This window comes from Hemitrygon akajei, chromosome 21 (genome assembly GCF_048418815.1).
Source record: "Hemitrygon akajei chromosome 21, sHemAka1.3, whole genome shotgun sequence".
NCBI classification, from domain to species: domain Eukaryota; kingdom Metazoa; phylum Chordata; class Chondrichthyes; order Myliobatiformes; family Dasyatidae; genus Hemitrygon; species Hemitrygon akajei.
This window is the reverse complement of record NC_133144.1, coordinates 57,492,350-57,514,380: the sequence shown is the minus strand read 5'-3', so window position 1 is coordinate 57,514,380 and position 22,031 is coordinate 57,492,350. Positions and strand designations below refer to the sequence as shown.

At 42.7% G+C, this 22,031-nt stretch overlaps 1 pseudogene; it reads right to left on the bottom strand.

Moving 5' to 3' along the window:
* LOC140714449 (sorbitol dehydrogenase-like) overlaps positions 1 to 22,031 on the bottom strand; it is a 49,386-nt pseudogene that overhangs the window by 27,067 nt on the left and 288 nt on the right.

Below are 22,031 nucleotides of genomic sequence, written 5' to 3'. Positions count from 1 at the left end.
CCCCAAATGCTAAGAACTTTCTACAGGGGCATGATTGAGAGCATCCTGACTGGCTGTATCACTGCCTGGTATGGGAACTGTACTTCCCTCAATCGCAGGGCTCTACAGAGAGTGGTGCAGACAGCCCAGCACATCTGTAGATGTGAACCTCCCACTATTCAGGATATTTACAAATACAGGTGTGTAAAAAGGGCCCATAGGATCATTGGGGACCCGATTCACCCCAACCACAAACTGCTCCAGCTGCTACCATCCGGGAAACGGTACGGCAGCATAAAAGCCAGGACCAACAGGTTCTGGGACAGCTTCTTCCACCAGACCAGCAGATTGATTAATTCATGCTGATACAATTGTATTTCTATGTTATATTGGCTGTCCTGTTGTATATACTATTTATATAAATTACTATAAATTGCACATTTAGACGGAGATGTAACGTAAAGATTTTTACATGTATATGAAGGATGTAAGTAATAAAGTCAATTCAAATCCAATTCAATTCTATTCTATGTTCAGTTTCTGCACTGCTATTCTTGTAACTTAATTGCTTCACCACGACACTCATCATGAACCTTCTGAGCTTCTGATGAGCCCCAGCTTAAACTACCTCTGTTTATAACCTGGGAATCTGCTGGGGTCATCTACAGTGTCCAGTAATCCCAATGCTTCCTGCTCTACACTGGAGAGATCTGTAGTAAGTTGGTGGACCACTTCGTTGAGCAACTCCACTCCATCTGTCACATGCTGAACTTCCCGGTGGCCAAGCATTTTATTCAAATTCCCATTCCAACATGTCTGTCTGTGGCCTCCTCTTGTGCCAAGACGAGGCCACCTTCAAGTTGGAGAGCAACACCTTAAATACCATCTGGGTGGCCTCCAACTTGACGGCAAGAATATCGATTTCTCCTTCGGTAAATAAATTCCACCCCCCCCCCCCCCATTCCCCACACTGACCTTTTACCTCTCATCACCTGCCTATTACTTCCTCCACCCCTCCCCGGGACTCCTCCTCCTCCTCTTTCTCCTATGGTCCACTCTCCTCTCCTATCAGATTCCTTATTCTCCAGCCCTTGACCTTTCTCACCCACCTGGCTTCACCTATCACCTTTCAGCTAGCCTCCTTCCCCTAATCCACCTTCTCCCTTCCTTCTCAGCCCTGAACAAGGACCTTGGCCCAGAACATTGGCTGTTTATACCTTTCCATAGATCTGCATGACCTGTTGAGCTCCTCCAGCATTCTGTGTGCATTGCTTCTGCTTCTAAGTGCTGACATCATTCTGGAGAATCACTTCTCTGCCCTATTCAATGTGATTACATCCCTGTTGTATTGCGATAATAACAAGAATGTTTCATCTACCTGTCCTGCTATCATCGGGATCTGCACCACAAGACCCAGTGGATGGCTTTATCTCATTAACAGATGGAATGCTGATATTTCTAGTCTGATACCAACATGATCCAAACCTATTTCAAGATGAGAGATCTAAGGTGGGAAAGTAAGGATATCCAATATAGATGGGACTGGTTTTAACTCCATGGAAAATCATCAGCCACTCAAGTCCATAAAATTTACCAACTCCAAAGGTGAGGGAAATTCACTTAATTAGTTTTGTCCTTCGCTAATTTCCCCTACATCAAGGAAGCAATCATTTGTTTGTTACAAGAAGATTGCATCCATTGTCCATCCCTTCCTACCTTCATTTATAGCAAAGTTTTTCTAGCAAATGTATTGCTAGGCCAATTCTAGATGCATTAAAAGTCAAATGTCAAGAGCCGTTTTTCCAGGAGTTAAACCTCCTTCTCCAGAATGAAATAAAACAAAAGTGCTGGAAGAACTCAGCAGGTCAGGCAGTATCTGTAGTGGGAAATGGACAACTGATGTTCCAGGTCCAGATCATTCACCTGGATCTGAAATGTTGATTGTCCATTTCCCTTCACGGATGCTGCCTAATCTTGAGTTCCTCCAGCTATTTGTTTTTCTTTGCTTTGGATTCCAGGATCTACAATCTTTTGTGTCTCCCTTTTTCCAAGGACATTAGTTTGGCTTTATAAGGAAGATTAACCAGAATGACTCGTGGACAGGTTGTACGAATCAAAACCTGAGTGTTAAGGTTTTTAGGATGTGATAGGATTTAGTGGAAGAAACTTAGAGTCCTTCTCTGTTTTACGCGCTCTGTTCCAAATCTACAGTATACTAATTTCTATGATTTTCTTAACATTTTCTGTTCAAGTAGCTGATAGTCATATCAGATATGATAGACTAACCCTTCTGAACATCTGGGATCCTCTGCTTGTGCAATCCGTGGGAGATTCATCTCTTACACTGCCATTACCTCGGAAGAAGCGCCGGAGGCGAGAGAGAAGAACCGGCATCCTGGTGAGGCTGAGACGGCATGCAAATTGACCGCCACTCGCTAGCATATTCCTGGCTAACGCTTAGTCCCTCAATAACAAGCTTTGTAAACTGACAGGCAGAATCTGCTGTTAGCGGGAAGCAAAGGAATGCAACATTTTGTGCTTCGTGGAGACCTGACTGACAGAGGAGATACCGGATCATGCCATTGAGCCCTCTGGGTTTTCCCTGTTCCTGGCAGATAGGTCAAAAAATCTCACTGGGAAGAGTAAAGGAGGAGGGGTATGGTTCATGGTCAATAGTGCTTGGTTGACCCCCAGAATGTACATGGAGTCAAATCCTTTTGTTCCCCAGATCTGGAAGACCTGGTGCTGCTGTGCAGACCCTACTGGCTGCCTAGGGAGTTCACGGCTGTTACCATCACAGCGGTGTACATTCCACCGCAGGCTGATACTGACCTGGCTCTCAAGGAACTGAACGAGACCATCAACACGCTGGAGACTGCACACCCAGAGGCTGCCTTCATCGTCGCCGGTGACTTTAATCATGTGTTGCTGAGAAAGTCTCTCTGAAGTTTTGTCAGCACATCCAGGTGAGCACTCGTGGAGATAACACACTTGACCACTGCCACACTCCCTTCCGCAATGCTTCCATTCTCCTTTGCCCAGCCTTTGGAAAATCAGATCACTCTTCGATCAAGATTTTACTGACGTACAAGTAGAAGCTGAAACAAGAGGCAGTCACTGTTGGTCCAACCAATCGGCCTCCATGCTGCAGGACTGTTTTGATGATGGAAACTGGAATGTCTTCCATGATGAGGGTGTCTCCAAGTTCACTGATGGAGCCACATGCTTCATCCGGAAGTGCATCGATGACGCTGTCCCCCAGAAGTCGGTCATGGTCTTCCTGAACCAGAAACCCTGGATCAATAGTTCCATGTGAGCAGCTTCACAGTGACATTGCGCTTACATCACTGGAGATCGACTAGAGCTCAAGAAAAGCAGCTATGATCTGTGCAAAGCTATCAAGGCTGTGAAACAACAATATAGGGAGAAGACTGAGTCAAGATTCACAACGAATAGCACACCTGACTTGTGGCGAGGGCTGCATACCATCGCAGACTTCAAAGCCAAACACTGTGGTGCCACCAACGTCATCCCCTCTCTCCCAGATGAGCTCAATCACTTGTATGTTCGGTTCGATGTCGCTAACTCTGAGCCTCCGAGGAAAGCCACCGCTACAACCTGCAACCTGGTCATCTGAGGCTGAGGTACACAGGTGTTTCCAACAAGTGGATAGTCGCAAGCCTGTGTGACTGGACGGCATCCCAGGGTGAGTACTTAGCACAACTAGCAGGTGTGTTTACAGACATATCTAATCTCTCCCTCTCCCAGTGTAAAGTGCTGTCCTGCTTCAAATTATCCACCATAGTCCCTGTACCAAAATAGACCAAGGCAACATACTTGAACGACTGGCATCCTGTCGTACTCACCTCAATAATAAGCAAGTGCTTTGAGAGGATGGTCAAAGATTACTTCTGCAGCTTGCTACCACCCAAACTGGACCCCCTACAATTCGCCTACCGATACAACCGATCAACAGATGACACAATAGCCACTGCTCTACATACTGTCCTTACACATCTAGAGAAGGATGCTTATGTGAGAATGCTGTTCTTGGACTACAGTTCAGCATTCAGCACCATAGTTCCATCCAGGCTCAACAAGAAGCTCAGAGACCTCAGCCTTGACCCTGCCTTGTGCATCTGGATCCTGGACTTCCTGTCAGATTGCCAGCAGGTTGTAAGAGTGGGCTCCCTCACCTCCATCTCTCTGATTCTCAATACAGGAGCCCCTCAGGGCTGCATACTGAGTACCCTCCTTTACTCCCTGTATACCAGTAGTTCCCAACCTTTTCTATGCCCCACACTCCTAGGAAATGTTTGATTATTGTTCGCACCCCCTACAAAAGTAATATCACATTTGAAGATGAAGTCTAATTTCTAATTTTTGAACCACAAATTGAACCACATACAATACTACGGGTGAACAAATTGAACTTAAAAAAATAAGCTTTTAACTCAGTGCATAAAATGCAAATATAAATTGAGCAATTAGATTCTAATTTATTCAGAAAAAATTGTAAACAGTAAAATCAATCCCAATTGTGAACATAAAATTCAATGACTTCTTTGCTGCTGCTTCTCATTCATGATTTGGTCAAAACATGGAACTTTCTTGCTGACTGCGATCCGCAGGTCTGCCTGTGGATTCAGGTGATTCCTAGATTTTGACTTGATTGACAAAAGGGAACTGAATCCAGATTCACACAAGTATATTGTTGCAAATGGAATGAGGACATGGAGTGCTTTTCCACCAATTCTTGGGAACATATCCAGTGCTGCACACCAAAACTCCTCCAAAGTCTTTTATATCTAAATCATGTTTGGCAAAGAAGTCTTTCACCAGCTGCATCACATCCTTTGCAGTTGTGTTTGTTTTCAGATCTTTACAAAACAGGAAATCTTCCTTCACAGCACCATCATTGACATACCTCACTAATGTGATGAGTTGGAGTGTGCTTGGGACAAACGTTACTACCATTTCTCAAGGCACACTGGCAGCTGGCTGAGTGATGACTCGTGACTCGTCACTCAAGGACACAAGCCACTGGGTGCGGGCACCCCAGGTTGGGAACCCCTGCTGTATACCCATGACTGCATCACCACTCACAGCTCCAATCTGCTAATTAAATTTGCCGACAACACTACATTGATTGGCCTTATCTCAAACAATAATGACGTTGCCTACACAGGGAAGAAGTCATCTCTCTGACACAGTGGTATCGATAAAACAGCCTCTCCCTCAATGTCACAAAAACAAAGGAGCTGGCTGTGGATTACAGGAGAAATGGAGACGGGCTAACCCCTATTGACATCAATGGATCTGGGGTTAAGAGGGTAAACATCTTCAAGTTCCTCAGCATCTACATCACCGAGGACCTCATGTGGTCTGTACACACCAGCTGTGTGTGAAAAAAGGCACAACAACACCTCTTTCATTTCAGACAGTTGAAGAAGTTTGGTATGGGCCCCCAAATCCTAAGAACTTTCTACAAAGGCACAATTGACAGCATCCTAACTGGCTGCATCACTGCTGGTATGGGAACTGTACCTCCCTTAATCACAGGACTATGCAGAGAGTGGTGTGGACAGCCCAACACATCAGTAGTTGTGAACTTCCCATGATTCGAGACGTTTACAAGGATAAGTGTGCAAAAAGAGCCCACAGGATCATCGGGGACCCAAGCCATCCCAACCACAATCTATTCCAGCTGCTACCATCTAGGAAGCAGTACCGCAGCATAAAAGTCAGGACCAACAGGCTCCGGGACAGCTTCTTCCTGGTAGGCCATCAGACTGATAAACTCACGCTGACTTGAGAGGGCTTTATATTACACTGACTGTTCTATTTATTATAAATCACTATGATTGCACATTGCACATTATTATGGAGACATACCATAAAGATTTTTACTTCTCATGTATGTGAAGGATGTAAGAAATAAAGTCAATTCAATTAAATGTACAATAAATCGAATATAAATACAAAATCCTTCATCTAGAGAGACTGAACCCACAATCAGAAATAGTTGATGAAGTTCACCCAAACGGAGGAGGAAATTCAGAAATCAGAGCTGCAAATGGACTTGGGAGTCCTTGTGTCGTATTCCCTAAAGGTTAACTTGCAGGTTGAGTCAGTGGTGAGGAAGGTCATTTGAGAGGACCGGAGTATAAAAGCAAGGATGTAATGTTGAGGCTTTATAAAGCATTGGTCAGATAGCAGTTGCAATACAGTGGGCAGTTTCGGAGCTTTGGCCCCTAATAAAGGAAGGATGTGCTGGCAATGCAGAAAGCACAGAGAAGATTCATGAGAATGATCCCGGGAATGAAAGGGTTAACACATGAGGCGTGCTCTGGGCTTGTATTTGCTGGTCTACAGAAGAATGAGGGGGATCACACTGAAACCTATAGAAACACTGAATATCGAATATTGAAAGACTAGATTGAGTGGACATGGACAAGATGTTTCCTATAGTAGGGGAGTCTAGGTCCAGACAGCACAGCCTCAGCATACAGGTACGTCCCTTTAGAACAGACATGAGGAGGAACTTCTTTAGCCAGAGGGTGGTGAATCTGTGGAATTCACTGCCACAGATGGCTGTGGAGGCAAGATGATTGGGTATGCTTAAAGTAGAGAATGATAATTTCTTAAGGGCATTAAGGGTTATGGGGAGAAGGCAGGTGAGTGGGGTAGAGAAGCTATGATGGAAAAGCAGTGCAGATTTGATGGGCCAAATTCTGCTCCTGTGTATTATGGTCTTATGGCCTAAATTAGCTTTAAATATTTAAGAGGAAGCTATACAAATGTGAGGGAGGCAGTGCGGGATAAAGTGGAGAAGGCTTCAGTTAAATACCAGAAGGAACTAACTTGCCTGTGTCTCTATTGCAATTCTATCTGTGAATTACAATGTTCTCCCAGCATCTTTTGCAATACAGATCTCTATAGACTGACCTACTTTCAGATGGGTCACACCACAGGAGACTTTAGTCACGGTACCCGAGGCTTCATGCCCAAGAACTAAGGGCTTCTTGATAACAAAGTCTCCCAGTTTTCCTTCTTGCCAGAAATGGATGTCGGTACCCGCAGATCCCTACTGAATGTATCTTCAATATAACCTCTGGGGGAAAAAAAGCATGAAACATTGAAAACATTGCATTCTGAAACAGAAAGTATTTTTTCAGTGTAAAATGTAGAATGTTAGGGACAATATAAAGCAGATAGCACAACCATATACTACTGCATGGATGATGGAAAGAGATATGGTACTATTAATTGATAATGCCAATCAAAGTCTATTGTGTGTATCTTTCTGGAAGGAATTGTTAGAAAAAAATGTATCAATGGCAGATCAAAGGTCAGAAATTTCATTTTTTTTTGTTTTCAGCAGAATATGGACAATACTGCCCCAACAGTTTCAATTAGTCATTATCCTGAGCAAATGTTCACGAGCCACCTTTATGATCTGTTACACAAAATACACTGCAGATGCTGGGGTCAAAGCAACACGCACAACGCGCGGGAGGAACTCAGCAGGTCGGGCAGCATCCGTGGAAACGAACAGTCAGCGTTTCCACAGATGCCGCCCGACCTGCTGAGTTCCTCCAACGTGTTGTTCATGATCTGTTGCAGCTTTAATTCCATTGATGCATTCATGCAGGTTTATTCCTTCAGGCTGGGTGAGACCAGAACTAACAGTCATAGGTTTTGGGTGAAAGGTGAAATAGTTAAGGAAATCTGGGGGGGGGCATCTTCATTCTGAGTGAAGAAGCCAGACACTATTACTACCTGGTTCGGTGCAGCGTCTTATCATAATATACAAAAACAATGGCTGAACAGGGGAGAACAGCAGAAAAACTCATTTGCTGCAATCTACCATCAGTGCATGACTTGTATGCGTCCAGGACAAAGAAGTAGACAGGAAAAATCACTGCAGACAACACCCATGAGTAAAATCAGGACTTTCGGTAGATGGCCGCACGTGCAAATGTGCCAACCATCTCAGGAACCAACCAAAGGTGCTTTTTTCATTGTAAATTTGTTTTCTACAATCCAAAGGTAATTCTACTTCAAGAACACCGGGTTCTGCAGGGCTACTCCATCAGTGAGCTACTCGTTGATCGGAGTAGCTGGACTGGTGTTGGCGGCGGAGCTGGCCGAGGTGTCAAAGGTGCCCATCGGGATATCCATCTTGTTTGGTGGAGGGACGTCAACATGGGAGCTGTGTAGCCTCAGTTGTAGTGAGAACTAGGCCTCAAGCCTCAGGCTTGCTGCTGCTGACCAGCTGAGCAACAAAGAAGGACCACACCGTGGTTAAACTTGGCTGGGGCTCAGCCTCACCTTTCAGTGCTGCCCTCCCATGTTCAAGCGGTGGAATGACAGGCCAGACTGCATGCATCTGTACAGTCGGCCCTCCTTATCCGTGAAGGATTGGTTCCGGGACCCCTCGCGGATACCAAAAAATGCAGATGCTCAAGTCCCTTATTCAACCTGTCTCAATGCGGTGGACCTTAGGACCCAGCAGAATCCCAGACCTTATTTAACCTGTCTCAGTCCGCTGGACATTAGGATCCGGCGGCAAAGCTCTGAATCCGCAGTGTTTCTGTTCACAAAAATAATCACGATCACGATTGAAAATAAAGTGGAAACAATAAAGCGATTGGAAAGAGGTGAAACGCCATCGGTCATTGGAAAAGTGTTAGGCTACAGTCGGTCAACGATCGAAACAATTTTAAAGGATAAAGTGAGAAAGGCTCTGCCCCGATGAAAGCTACAGTTATTAATAAACAATGCAATAGTTTAATTATTGGGTTTTGGGTTTTTGATCCTCCACATCAACCCAGCACGGTGGAGAGCTCACTCAGGAGCGATCTGTCACTGGATCAAACTTGGGAACTTCTGTTCCCAAGCCCAGCACTGAAACGTACGTTCTTAAGCGTTTTATATGCATAGAAAGGTAAAATATATACTATATACTAAGACAAACGTGTGACTAACTGACGCTAAATAACACCGGATGTACCTGTTCCGACTTACTTAGTAAGAGAACTTCCGACTTTTTTTGATCCCAATCCACGATAACCCACGCACATCCTCCCATATACTTTAAATCATCTCTAGATTACTTATAATACCTAATAAAATGTAAATGCTATGTAAAATAGTTGTAAAACTATATTGTTTAGGGAATAATGACAAGAAAATAAAGTCTGTACATGCTCGAACAACAAGTGCTGAAGAGCACTTCCGGGTTTTCGCGATTGGTTGAATTCGCGCATGCAGAATTCGCGGATAAGGAGGGCCGACTGTACATTGCTGGGAGTCTGTACCATCAATTCCTGGACATTGTCGCTCAGGTTCTTGGACTATGTATGTTTTTTTTTAATGAATATGCTTCTTTGCTCGATAGTTTAAATTATATTACTTGTTATATTTGGATGTTTGCTTGCTATTTTGAATGCTTTGCACCTTGGCCCCAGAGGAAAGTTCTCATTCAGCTGTATCTATGTATGGTTTGAATGATAATTAAACTTGATTTGATGTCTTTCCTAACAGGTCCCTTCTGGATAGTGCGATAAAGCTATTAAAACAAAAACTTCACACCATCTTAAAACTTTCTTCTCCCAGGCAGTTAATCTGATCAACCAGTCTAGTTAGCCACCCCTTCTACCTGTCATGCCTATCGCAGCACTGCACTGTAAATGCCTTAAATTAATTTTTATAAAGCTGTTTACATTGCAAATGGATGTTGGTACTTATGTTTTTTTTTGCACATTTATTCCATTCTATTAGAGGCTGGTGAAAGTGTGGAACAAACTGCAAATGCAAGTGGTGTATGCGAGCTCAATTTTAACACTCAATAGAAATCTGATAGGTACATGGATAATAGGGATATGGAGGAATATGCTTCCAGTGCAGGTCAGTGGGAGCAGCTGTTTAAATGTTTCAGCACAGTCTAGATGGGCCAAAAGGTCTGTTTCTGTGATGTATTTTTCTATGACCTTATTTGTACTTCTAACTTTATTTTTATTTAATTCTTTATTGTTTATAATTGTTGAATGTTGTCTTTGTTGCATGTTGCACCACACACTACTGGAAATTACTAATACATTTAAATATCTATGGCAGCCTTTCTCAACCTTTTTGCCCTGCAGAAACCTTTGAAATAATTTTCAGGTCTCAGGGAACCCCTGTGTTAAAATTATTATATCTACAGCTCACAGTATATTAGCATGATTAGTAAATTATATATATAACAACTCAAAAATAATTGTAAATGCTCTTTTGAACCTTTCTTGAAATTAACCTCTTTCTTTCCCTTCCATAAATTTTTAAAACTCACAAGGCAAACAAAATAAATTTCTGTTAAATAATTAGCTTAAGCCAAAATGGGATTTAGTTTTTCTAAAGGTAAGCTCAGTAGATTTAATTTAAATAAAGGCTGTAAATTGATTTTAATTAATGCTATTTACAGCATGAAAATTTACTGACAATGTTGAATTGTAAAGTTACTAAAAACCACAAGCCAAAGCAATATGAATGAAAATATAGCTTAAGACACAATTCTATACAATACTCTGAAAAAACATTTTCTTACTAAGTAACATACATGATCAGGCTCAAATACGGGCCTAGTATAGGAAACTGGTGTTAATTTTTTTGCTGCAAAAAAGTAATTCTGGGTCAAACTTGAGATAAGCACACATGGATTTCACCTTCAACTGAAACGAGACGATTTCTATCCTTGCTCTTGATGCTTGTTAAATTCATGTAAGAGGTTGAAAACTGCAGCAAAATGTTCATTGTTTTCCTATGAATGGCAGGATACCCTTCTTTCACAGAAATCCAGAACTTGTCCAGGGGCAGGTCAGTAAATCTGATCTTGAGTGCACGACTGGACTGCAGTCAGCAATATGTACAGGAAGTTGGGGAGGGAGAGGCTGGCATCAAAGCTCAGGTTGTGCTCAGAAAACACACTTCATACTCATCAGCCTACCGTCCTCCCCAACCCTGCGATACTGTGCTCACCAATTACCAACTGCCTCCTCTAACTCAAGTCAAGTCAACTTTTATTGCCATTTCAACCATAACTGCTGGTACAGTGCATAGTAAAAATGAGACAACGTTTTTCAGGACCATGGTGTTATGTAACACAGTACAAAAATCTAGACTGAACTACGTAATATAAAAAAAAAACAACACAGAGAAAGCTACACTAGACTACAGACCTACACTGGACTGCATAAAGTGCACAAAACAGTGCAAGCATTACAATAAATAATAAACAGGACAGTAGGGCAAGGTGTCAGTCCAGGCTTCGGGTATTGAGGAGTCTGATAGCTTGGGGGAAGAAACTGTTACGTAGTCTGGTCTTGAGAGCCCGAATGCTTCGGAGCCTTTTCCCAGATGGCAGGAGGGAGAAGAGATTGTATGAGGGATGCTTGGGGTCCTTCATAATGCTGTTTCCGTTGCGGATGCAGCGTGTAGTGTAAATGTCCGTGATGGCAGGAACAGGGGCCCCGATGATCTTCTCAGCTGACCTCACTATCCGCTGCAGGGTCTTGCAATCCAAGATGGTGCAATGTTCAAACCAGGCAGTGATGCAGCTGCTCAGGATGCTCTCAATACAACCCCTGTAGAATGTGATGAGGATGGGGGGGTGGGAGATGGACTTTCCTCAGCCTTCGCAAAAAGTATTGCTGGGCTTTCTTTGCTATGGAGCTGGTGTTGAGGGACCAGGTGAGATTCTCCATCAGGTGAACACCAAGAAATTTGGTGCTGTTTACGATCTCTACCAAGGAGTCGTCGATGTTCAGCGGGGAGTGGCTGCTCCGTGCCCTCCTGAAGTCAACAACCATCTCTTTTGTTTTGTTCATATTAAGAGACAGGTTGTTGGCTCTGCACCAGTCCGTCAAAAACTAAGAATAGACTCAACCAAATAAATGCAGTCCTACTGTACACTGCAATACTGAGCAGAGAGACTGCTAATGAGATTGCTAAGGGGCAGTTACTGCCCAGCACTACGAGCGCTAGCATCAAGGAAACTTTAAAAAACAATGTTTATTTTTTCTAATCACTCTCTAATTCTAATTGGAGAGAGTGCAGAGACGATTTACTAGGATGTTACTTGGGTTTCAGCACTTAAGTTACAGAGAAAGGTTGAACAAGTTAGGTCTCTATTCATTGGAGCGTAGAAGGTTGAGGGGGGATTTGATCGAGGTATTTAAAATTTTGAGAGGGATAGATAGAGTTGACGTGAATAGGCTGTTTCCATTGAGAGTAGGGGAGATTCAAACGAGAGGACATGATTTGAGAGTAAGGGGGCAAAAGTTTAAGGGAAACACGAGGGGGTATTTCTTTACTCAGAGAGTGATAGCTGTGTGGAATGAGCTTCCTGTAGAAGTAGTAGAGGCCAGTTCAGTTGTGTCATTTAAGGTAAAATTGGATAGGTATATGGACAGGAAAGGAGTGGAGGGTTATGGGCTGAGTGCGGGTAGGTGGGACTAGGTGAGATTAAGAGTTTGGCACGGACTAGGAGGGCCGGAATGGCCTGTTTCCGTGCTGTGATTGTTATATGGTTATGGTTATATGGTTATAATCTCTTGTGGAACCCCTAGCGACTTCTTGCAGAACCCCAGTTAAGAAAACCTGGTGTGTGGTGAATAAAGTTGATCCTTAATCAACTAATATCAAAGAAGATACTAAAATCTTTTTTAAGTATACAAAGGATAAAAGAGAGAGTTGAGGGTAGATATAGGACCAATAGAAAATGACACTGGAGACATTATAATGAGAGACACAGAGATGGCACAGCAACTGAATGCGTATTTTGTATCAGGGGAAGACATCTGCAGTATACTGGACATTCAAGAGGGTCAGGGAAGTTAAATATGTGCAGTGAAAATTAGGACTCAGAAGGTGCTCAGATGCTTAATGGTCTGAGGGTGGATAAATCTCCTGGACCTGATGGAATGCACCCTCGGATTCTGAAGGAAGTAGCTGGAGAGATTGTAGAGGCATTAACGATGATCTTTCAAGAATCAATAGATTCTGGCATTGTACCAGATGACTGGAAAATTGCAAATGTTACTCCACTGTTTAAGAAGGGTGGGAGGCAGCAGAAAGGAGACTATAGACCTGTTAGTCTGACATCAGTGGTTGGAAAGTTGTTGGAATTGATTGTTAGGGATGAGATTACAGAATACCTGGGGGCACACGACAAGATAGGCCAAAGCCAGCATGGTTTCCTGAAAGGAAAATCCTGCCTGACTAATCTACTGCAATTTTTTGAGGAAATTACAAGCAGGGTAGACAAAGGAGATGCAGTAGCTATGGTGTACTTGGATTTTCAGAAGGCCACACATAAGGATGCTTAACAAGAGCCCAAGGAATTACAGGGGAGATACTAGCATGAGTGCAGTATTGGCTGATCGGCAAAAAACAGAGTGGGAATAAAGGGATCCTATTCTGGCTGGCTAACGGTTACCAGTGGAGCTCCACAGGGGTCGGTGTTGGGACTACTTCTTTTTACGATGTATGTCAATGATTTGGACTATGGGATTAATAGATTTGTGGCTGAACTTGCCAATGATACAAAGAAAGGTGGAGGAGCAGGTAGTGTTAAGGAAACAGAGCCTGCAGAGAGAATTAGATAGTTCAGGGGAATGGGCAAAGAAGTGGCAAATGAAGTGCAATGTTGGAAAGTGTATGGTCATGCACTTTGGTGGAAGGAATAAATGGGTAGACTATTATTTAGATGGGAGAGAATTCAAAATGCAGAGATGCAAAGGGACTTGGGAGTCCTTGTGCAGGATACCCTATGGTGAAGAGGTGAATGTAATGTTGGCATTCATTTTTAGATGTATAGAATATAAGAGCAGGGATGTAATGTTGAGGCTTTATAAGGCACTCGTGAGACCACACAAAGTATTGTGCGCAGCTTTGGGCTCCTTATTTTAGAAAGGATATACTGACATTGGAGAGTGTTCAAAGATTAACGAGAATGATTCCAGGAATGAAAGGGTTACCATGTGAGGAATGTCTGGCAGCTCTTGGGCTGTAATTCCTGGAGTTCAGGAGAATGAGGGGGATCTCATAGAAACATTCCGAATGTTAAAAGGCTTGAACAGATTAGATATGGCAAAGTTATTTCCCATGATAGGGGAGTTTAGGACAAGAGGGCACGACTTCAGGATTGAAGGACGTCCATTTAGAACAGAGATGCGGAGAAATTACTTCAGTCAGAATGTGGTAAAGCTGTGGAATTTGTTGCCACGAGCAGCTGCGGAGGCCAAGTTATTGGGAGCATTTAAGGCAGAGACTGATAGGTTCTTGATTAGCCAGGGCATCAAAGGATATGGGAAGAAGGCAGGAGAGTGAGGATGACTGGAAAAATTGGATCAGCCCATGGTTGAATGGCAGAGCAGAATCGATGGGCCTAATGGCCTACTTGTGGTCCTATATCTTATGGTCTTAATCCCTGAGTGTGGAACAAACTGTAGGTTTTCATAAATAAAACAGCTCAAGCATTTTACGCTTAAGGGAAACTGCAACATCTCCTTTATTGTGAACCAAACACAGAGCATAGAGCGCAGTAAAAAAAAACTTCACGCCATTACGTCATCATGTCAGACCAGCCTCTTAAGCAGAACGCCAACTCAATGTTGGTACTTGTGAATTATGCCTATGTTTCTACCCATTACATTACCCTACAGAACTGTCAGTGGAAGTGGATGATGCGGGTTCAATTGCAACATTTAAGAGAAGTTTGGATAGGTAGCTGAACAGGAGAGGTGCGGACGGGAAATAGTCTAAGTGTAGGTAAATGGACCAGGCAGAAAACCAAGTTGCCGTGCACTGGATAGGGCAAAGGGCTTGTTTCTGTGTGGTGGCACTGTATAAAAATGTTGGAGCATTGAGAAGAAAATTCACATCATTACTCCGACAGTAGCCACTAACTATACCAGACCTAATACAATGGCTTAATTAACTTAATCAGAATCAGGATCAGGTTTACTATAACTGGCGTAAGTTATAAAATTTGCTATTTTGCAGCAGCAGTACATTGCACACAAAATATAGTGTAAATTTCAATAAGAAATATATATAAAACTAAACTAGTGAAAAGGGAGAGCAAAAATAGTGAGGTAGTGGAGTGTTTTCCTGCAAGGTCAGTCTTTGAGCTTCGTAGCTGTCAGTTCTACTTTCAAAGTCCAAGGTACATTTATTATCAAAGTATGATAATACTTTGGTAACTTATGGTAACTTACCTTAAGGTAACTTTGAGATTCATCTGCATGCGGGCAGCCACAAAAACAAAGCAACCCCAAAATAACCCATTAAAAAAAGATCAGCAAACATGCACAGAGAAAGAAAAAACAAATCTTCAGAACTGGAGTTTTACAAATGGCATAAAACAAATTGTGCAAACAATACAAGTAAGCAAATAGCTTCAGAACTGGAATTTTACGAAGCCAGGCATCACTTGCAGGCATGGTTCATTGCAAAGCCGGATGCAATGATACAAGAACACAGGCGCAAAGCCAGGCATCAGTGCAGCCAGCACTGCAATTTAGCATAGAGCAGAGTAAAAGTTGTGGATCAGTGAGCAGAACCAGGCCTCACTTCACCTTTGTCTCAACACCTTGGCCTTTTCAATCTGAGGGATTCGACACCTAGAGGCAGGAAACATGTTCCCGATGTTGGGGGAGTCCAGAACCAGAGGCCACAGTTTAAGAATAAGGGGTAGGCCATTTAGGACAGAGTTCAGGAAAAACCTTTTCACCCAGAGTTATGGATCTATGGAATGCTCTGCCTCAGAAGGTAGTGGAGGCCAATTCTCTGGATACTTTCAAGAAAGAGTTAGATAGAGCTCTTAAAGATAGCGGAGTCAAGAGATATGGGGAGAAGGCAGGAACGGGGTACTGATTGTGGATGATCAGCCATGATCACATTGAATGGCGGTGCTGGATCGAAGGGTCAAATGGCCTAATCCTGCACCTATTGTCTATTGACCTGGCGCATAAGTCATCCAAACATCAGTTTGGTTTGTTCCTCACTCTCAGATTGCTCAAGAGTCTGGACCCCGCCACTACGATATGGCCCATACCCAACCTTTCCAATTCAGCCTGGCAATCAGACATCAGGACTTTCCTCGTTCTCGGGGACACGATTCTGCCTTGACGATGCTTCGACACCAACTCCACTTGCAGAAACCTGAGCACAACTATCTAGGCCATCAGTCCAGTGCACTTCAGAAACAAGCGAATATACTTAGAGGAGCCAGCTATAAGTGGGATTTTAAAACAGAGCCCTGTCTGTTCTACGCTAAAAGATTCCACTGTACTATTCTGAGGAACAGTGGCCATGTTCTCCCAGTACAGTGGCTAACATTTATGTCTCACTAAGGACCCCACCACTAAGGACTTCCGCCACCTTCAACAGGACCCCATCACTAAGGACATCTTCTCTCTCTATCCCTCTCTGCTTTTTGCAGGGATCGTTCCCTCCGCGACTCCCTGGTCCACACGTCCCTCCCCACAAATCTCCCACCTGGCACTTATCCCTACAAGCGTAAGTGCTACACCTGTCCCTATACCTCCTCTCTTACCACCATTCAGGGCCCAAAACAGTCCTTCCAGGTGAGGCAACACTTCACTTGTGAGTCTGTTGGGGTAATCTATTGCTTCTGGTGCTCCCGGTGTGGCCTCCTCTACATCGGCGAGACCAGACGCAGATTGGGGGACCGCTTCGTCGAGCACCTCTGCTCCGTTCGCCACAACAGACAGGATCTCCCAGTTGCCACCCACTTCAACTCTGCTTCACATTCCCTTTCGGATATATCTATTCACGGCCTCCTCTACTGCCATGATGAGGCCAAACTTCGGTTGGAGGAACAACATCTCATATACCGTCTGGATAGTCTCCAGCCCCTTGGTATGAACATCGAGTTCTCCAACTTCCAGTAATTCCCTCCCTCTCCATTCCCCCATCCCACCTTCACTCTGTCTCCTCTTCTAGCTGCCTATCACCTCTCATGACTCTGCCTTCTTCTACTACCCATAGTGCTTTCCCCTTAGATTCCTTCTTCACCTCTCCTGCCTATCCCCTCATTGCTTCCCCTCCCCCACCCCTTAACCTTCTTTATCGGGCCCCTGCCCCCTCCTTCTTTAGTCCTGATGAAGGGTCTCGACCCGAAACGTTGACTGCTTCTCTCAACGGATGCTGCCCGCCCTGCTGAGTTCATCCAGCTTTTTTGTACATCTTGATCTTTCAACTATGATTGTCTGCTCCCTACTAATTTGCTGTTTATGGCATTTTTCTTGTGCAAGAATTGGTTGCGGCATCATCTACATTACAACACCGAGATCACTTCCAAAGCACCTAATTGGCTGGTAAATTGCCAAGTATCCTGAATTTGCAAAGGATACATTGCAAAACTTGCCTACTTTCCCATCTACATTGCTAATCTAGAACGTTAGTGGAACTCACAGTGAGTGCCCAAAACTGCCAGTGCTTCATGACGCAAAGCCAGCTGGAATTTAACGTTGATGGTGATGCTGAAGAAAGAAATCATTAAAAATTTGCAAAGCACAGAGTGTAATAGATTTTTCAAGTAACTAGATAACAGCCACCACTCCCTGTCTGAAAGGCTAGATAAGAATGGAGAAATAGCTATACGATGACCTCAACCTCCCCAGCATCAATACTTAAAAATGTTCTAAGCTTTGATGAGATCTCTTCATTCATTCAACTCTGTCTGTTCAGTCTCCTCTCATCATGTAATCTCGACATCCCTGGAATCAGTTTGATGAATTATCGTTGTACTTGCCCTATTGCAACTTTACCCTCGGTTAAGTAAGGATGTCAGAACTCCAGGTACAGAGTCTCCAGTGCTGAAAATGATTACAAAATGTCTTCCTTATTGCTGTAATTCATCTCTCAACTTATAAAGACTAATGCCAGGAAAGTTTCCCAATGCCTCTACTTCCTCAGGAGGCTAAAGAAGCTTGGCCTGTCTCTTTTGTTCTTCATCAATGCACCACAGAAAATATCCTCACAATCTACATTGTTATGACCTTGTTTACCTGCACTGCACTTTTTCTGTAGCTGTTACACTTTTATACTGCATTCTGTTATTGTTTTACCTTGTTCTACCTCAATGCACTGTGTAAAGATCTGATCTGTATGGACAGTGTACAAGACACTGTATCCCAGTATATGTGACAATAATAAACCAATTACAATTACAATTCAAATCCTACCTAGATACATCATTTCTTGGTATGGCAACTACTCTACCTGTGACTGCAAGAAACTGTGGAATGTATGGACGCAGCTCAAAATATAATAGAATCCAGTCTTTCCCACCCCTTCCCTCACCCATAGTCTCTGTCTATCCTCGCTGCCTCAGTAAAGCAGCCAACATAATCACAGAACCCATCCATCGCAGACATTCTCTCTTCTCTCCCCTCCCATCACGCAGAGCTTAGAAAAGTCTGAAAGCTTGTCCCATGTGACTCAAGGACAGCTTCGACCCTGCTGTTATAAAATTGTTGAATAGTCCCCTGGTACAATAAGATGGACTATTGACTTCACACTCTTCATTATGACCTTGTACTTTTTTGTCTACCTGCACTTTGTATCAACGTTCAAGATAAACTTTATTGTCAAAGTACATACATGTCACCATATACAACCCCGAGATTCAGTTTCCTGTGGGCATACTCAGCAAATCTATAGAACAGTAACTATAGCAGAATCAATGAAAGACCTCCCAACTTGGGCGTTCAACCAGAGTGCAGAAGACAACAAACTGTGCAAATATAAATAAATAGCGATAAATAACGAGAACATGAGATGAAGAGTGCTTGTTACTTTATACTTTAGTTATACTTTATTCTGCCTTCCGTTATTGTTTTACCCTGCATTACACACAATGCACCGTGAAATGAAATTATCTGTATGAATATATGCAAGACAAGCTTTTCACTATAGCTCAGTACACCTGATAATAATAAACCATTTCTAATAAAGGGCCTCCACCCAAAATGTTGACTGTCCAATTCCCTACATAGCTGTTGCTTGGCCCATGAAGTTCCGCCAGCTTCTTGTGTTTTGCTCTATATTCTAGTGTCTGCAATCTTCTGTGACCCAACTTTAGTTGGGTGATTGTAGGAGTAAATGAGCATATGAGACAGAATAATTTGTCTATAAGTAAGTGGGGAGATGGTATCGCTCTGACAGTGAACATAGACCCTATGGCCCAAAAAAATCTTACTTTATGAGGAAGCATCTGAAAAAAAATTGTAATAGCTAAGTTCCACAGTATTGGCAAATCTAATGAAGAAAGGATGTTTTCTGTTCGAATTATTTCTACATTTATACTCTTTGGTGACATTAAAGTTATCAGAGCCCATGAAAATCACAGCCTGATAGAATGAGAGGAAGTGCATACAGTCTTAAAACTTTTAACTAAATAATTCCTTCCGTACTGATTAATTTACATACTAAGAACAATATCTGACTAAGACATAGCACTTAAAAATAATACAAATATTACACAGAACTGCATGTAATGAATCTAAACAGAAAAGACAGACTTACCGCCAGGGCATAGTTCTGGAACTGGACGCTTTTCCTATGGAAAGAGGAAATATCGTTTTTTTAAAAAGCTGGTGTGCTTCAGGAAAAACTTGTGATTTTAGCTGTAAATTAGATGCAGACTCCCCTTTGTCATGTTAGTTGACTCATTTGTGAATCAAGTCTCTCTCTTCAAATCCATTAAAGTTGTGCACATAAAGATGAGTGAACCCTGTATCTCTCCACTCATCATAAATACAGGAAACCCATTCGATACAATAAAACAAAGGAAAAAATCTTACAACCCTGCTTTTCCTCCACCTGTGTCTAGTCTAGAAGGAACCTGAAATCTGCTGCATCACACACAAAATGCTGGAGGAACTCAGCAGGCCAGCCAGCATCTATGGAAGAGTAAACATTTGACATTTGGGACCGATACCTTTCATCAGAATTGGAAAAAAAGATGAGAAGTCAGAAGAAAGTGGGGAGATGGAGGAAGAAGTACAAGGCGGTAGGTGATCGGTGAAAATGGGAGAAGGAGATGGGAGAAGTAAAGAGATAGGAAATTGACTGGAGAAAGAGATAAAGGGGTGGGAAGGGGGAGTCTGATAAGAGAGGGTAGAAGACAATGGAAGAATGGAGTCAGAAAACAATGGAGGGAGGTGAAGGTGGGAAAGGGGAATGGTGAAGCAGAGGGGGTTGGGGCTATTAATGGCAGTCTACTGTCCTGTCTAGACAAATTTGATGGCTCCTTACGTATTCATCTTATTTATTGCCTTTTTTTCATTCTCTTTAGCCAATGTACCCTTGTTCAATAACCTATCTTCCTAGAATTTATTGATCCAAAACATCGTGAAGTTTATATGCCCACACAATAATAGACAATAGACAATAGGTGCAGAAGTAGACCATTCGGCCCTTCGAGCCTGCACCACCATTTTGAGATCATGGCTGATCAATTCCTATCAATACCCAGTTCCTGCCTTGTCCCCATATCCCTTGATTCCCCTATCCATAAGATACCTATCTAGCTCCTTCTTGAAAAGATTATAATAGTCTGTCTCAGTCTCTTTCTTCAAGACTTAGTTTCTGTTAACTTCATAACAATCCATGAGCAAGGTTTTAAAGTTCCATGATCCTGCTACAAGCATTTTTTAATCAAAATAAACTTTATTCATAATTTTTTTTAAAATACAAGAACAAACCATGTAATTTCTTTCATTCTTACATTCATGATTAATGTTTTCAATACAGTTCTGTTGCATCCTTCAACTAATTGTGCTTCCCCTCTCCCACCCAGGGTGGTAAGCAACTGCATTCATTGAATGGCTTCCACATCCCACCCAGCTCCCTCCCTCTCCAATAGCAGAAGAACCCTATACTGTGGTCCTTCCCCACAAAACCTGTTACATAAAAATGCACAGTAGTTGGGTCACCACAGAATGAGTTTCTCACCATCGCATCATTATAATGCTACATGAAAGGCTGTCTGTCTCTTCTAAAACACGATAAAATCCAAAGCAACACACACAAAATGCTGGAGGAACTCAGCAGGCCAGGCAGTATCTATAGAAAGTCCTAATAATAGTCCATCAGGTCCTGAAGAAGGGTCTCGGCCCTAAATGTCAACTGTTTACCCCTTTCCACAGATGCTGCCTGGCCTGCTGAGTTCCTCCAGCATTTTGTGTGTGTTGGCTATCTCTTTTATTTCTTTTGGTGATAAAAGCTTTTTTTTTTCTGAAATAAAGACAAATAGTTCTGCAACTTTGACCAGTAATTGGGAAAACACAACAGCACTTGAATCAAAAGACACTCTGAATAGGATTTGAATTCAACAGAAAATAGTACTCATTTTGAAACCACGATAAATATTATTACAGTTTTCATTGTAAACTTCATTTGAAATTGCTTTTAGGTCGCTTTGGTGGCCTTTAACAACTCCCTGGAATTCTGGCTAATATCTTATACATTGATTATTAAAATTAAACATCCTGATGATTAAAATGCCTTGTGGTCTGAAAATTAGACCCAGCAGGTTTCCTTAAACCTTATAAATGAATCTGGTATAGAACGATGGAAATTTTTGCATTTACACAAAATGTGGCATTAGAGTTAACACTGCCCATCAGAATCACAGCCTGATATGATGTGGGGTAAGTATATGCAGACTAGAAACAAGAGTGTGGACCAAAGACTGGTTATTTTACAGATTAATAGCATTATCTAATTAAGATAATGCTAAGACGGTCTCTCCACTCATTCCTAAGGGAGAGAACTTAACTTTTTTATTTTAGGTTTTAGGAGCTGACTTTAAGAATTAATGGACAGCAGTCTGATATTTAAGGAACGAGCGGAACCAGGCAGATCGCGTTGAATAGGCAGCGCCGCGTCGCCGTGACACACTAACCCTGTCATGGGGTGACACAATAGGAAAGGGATGCCACCACCCTCGCTGACGGGAAGCTCCTTGCCAGCCA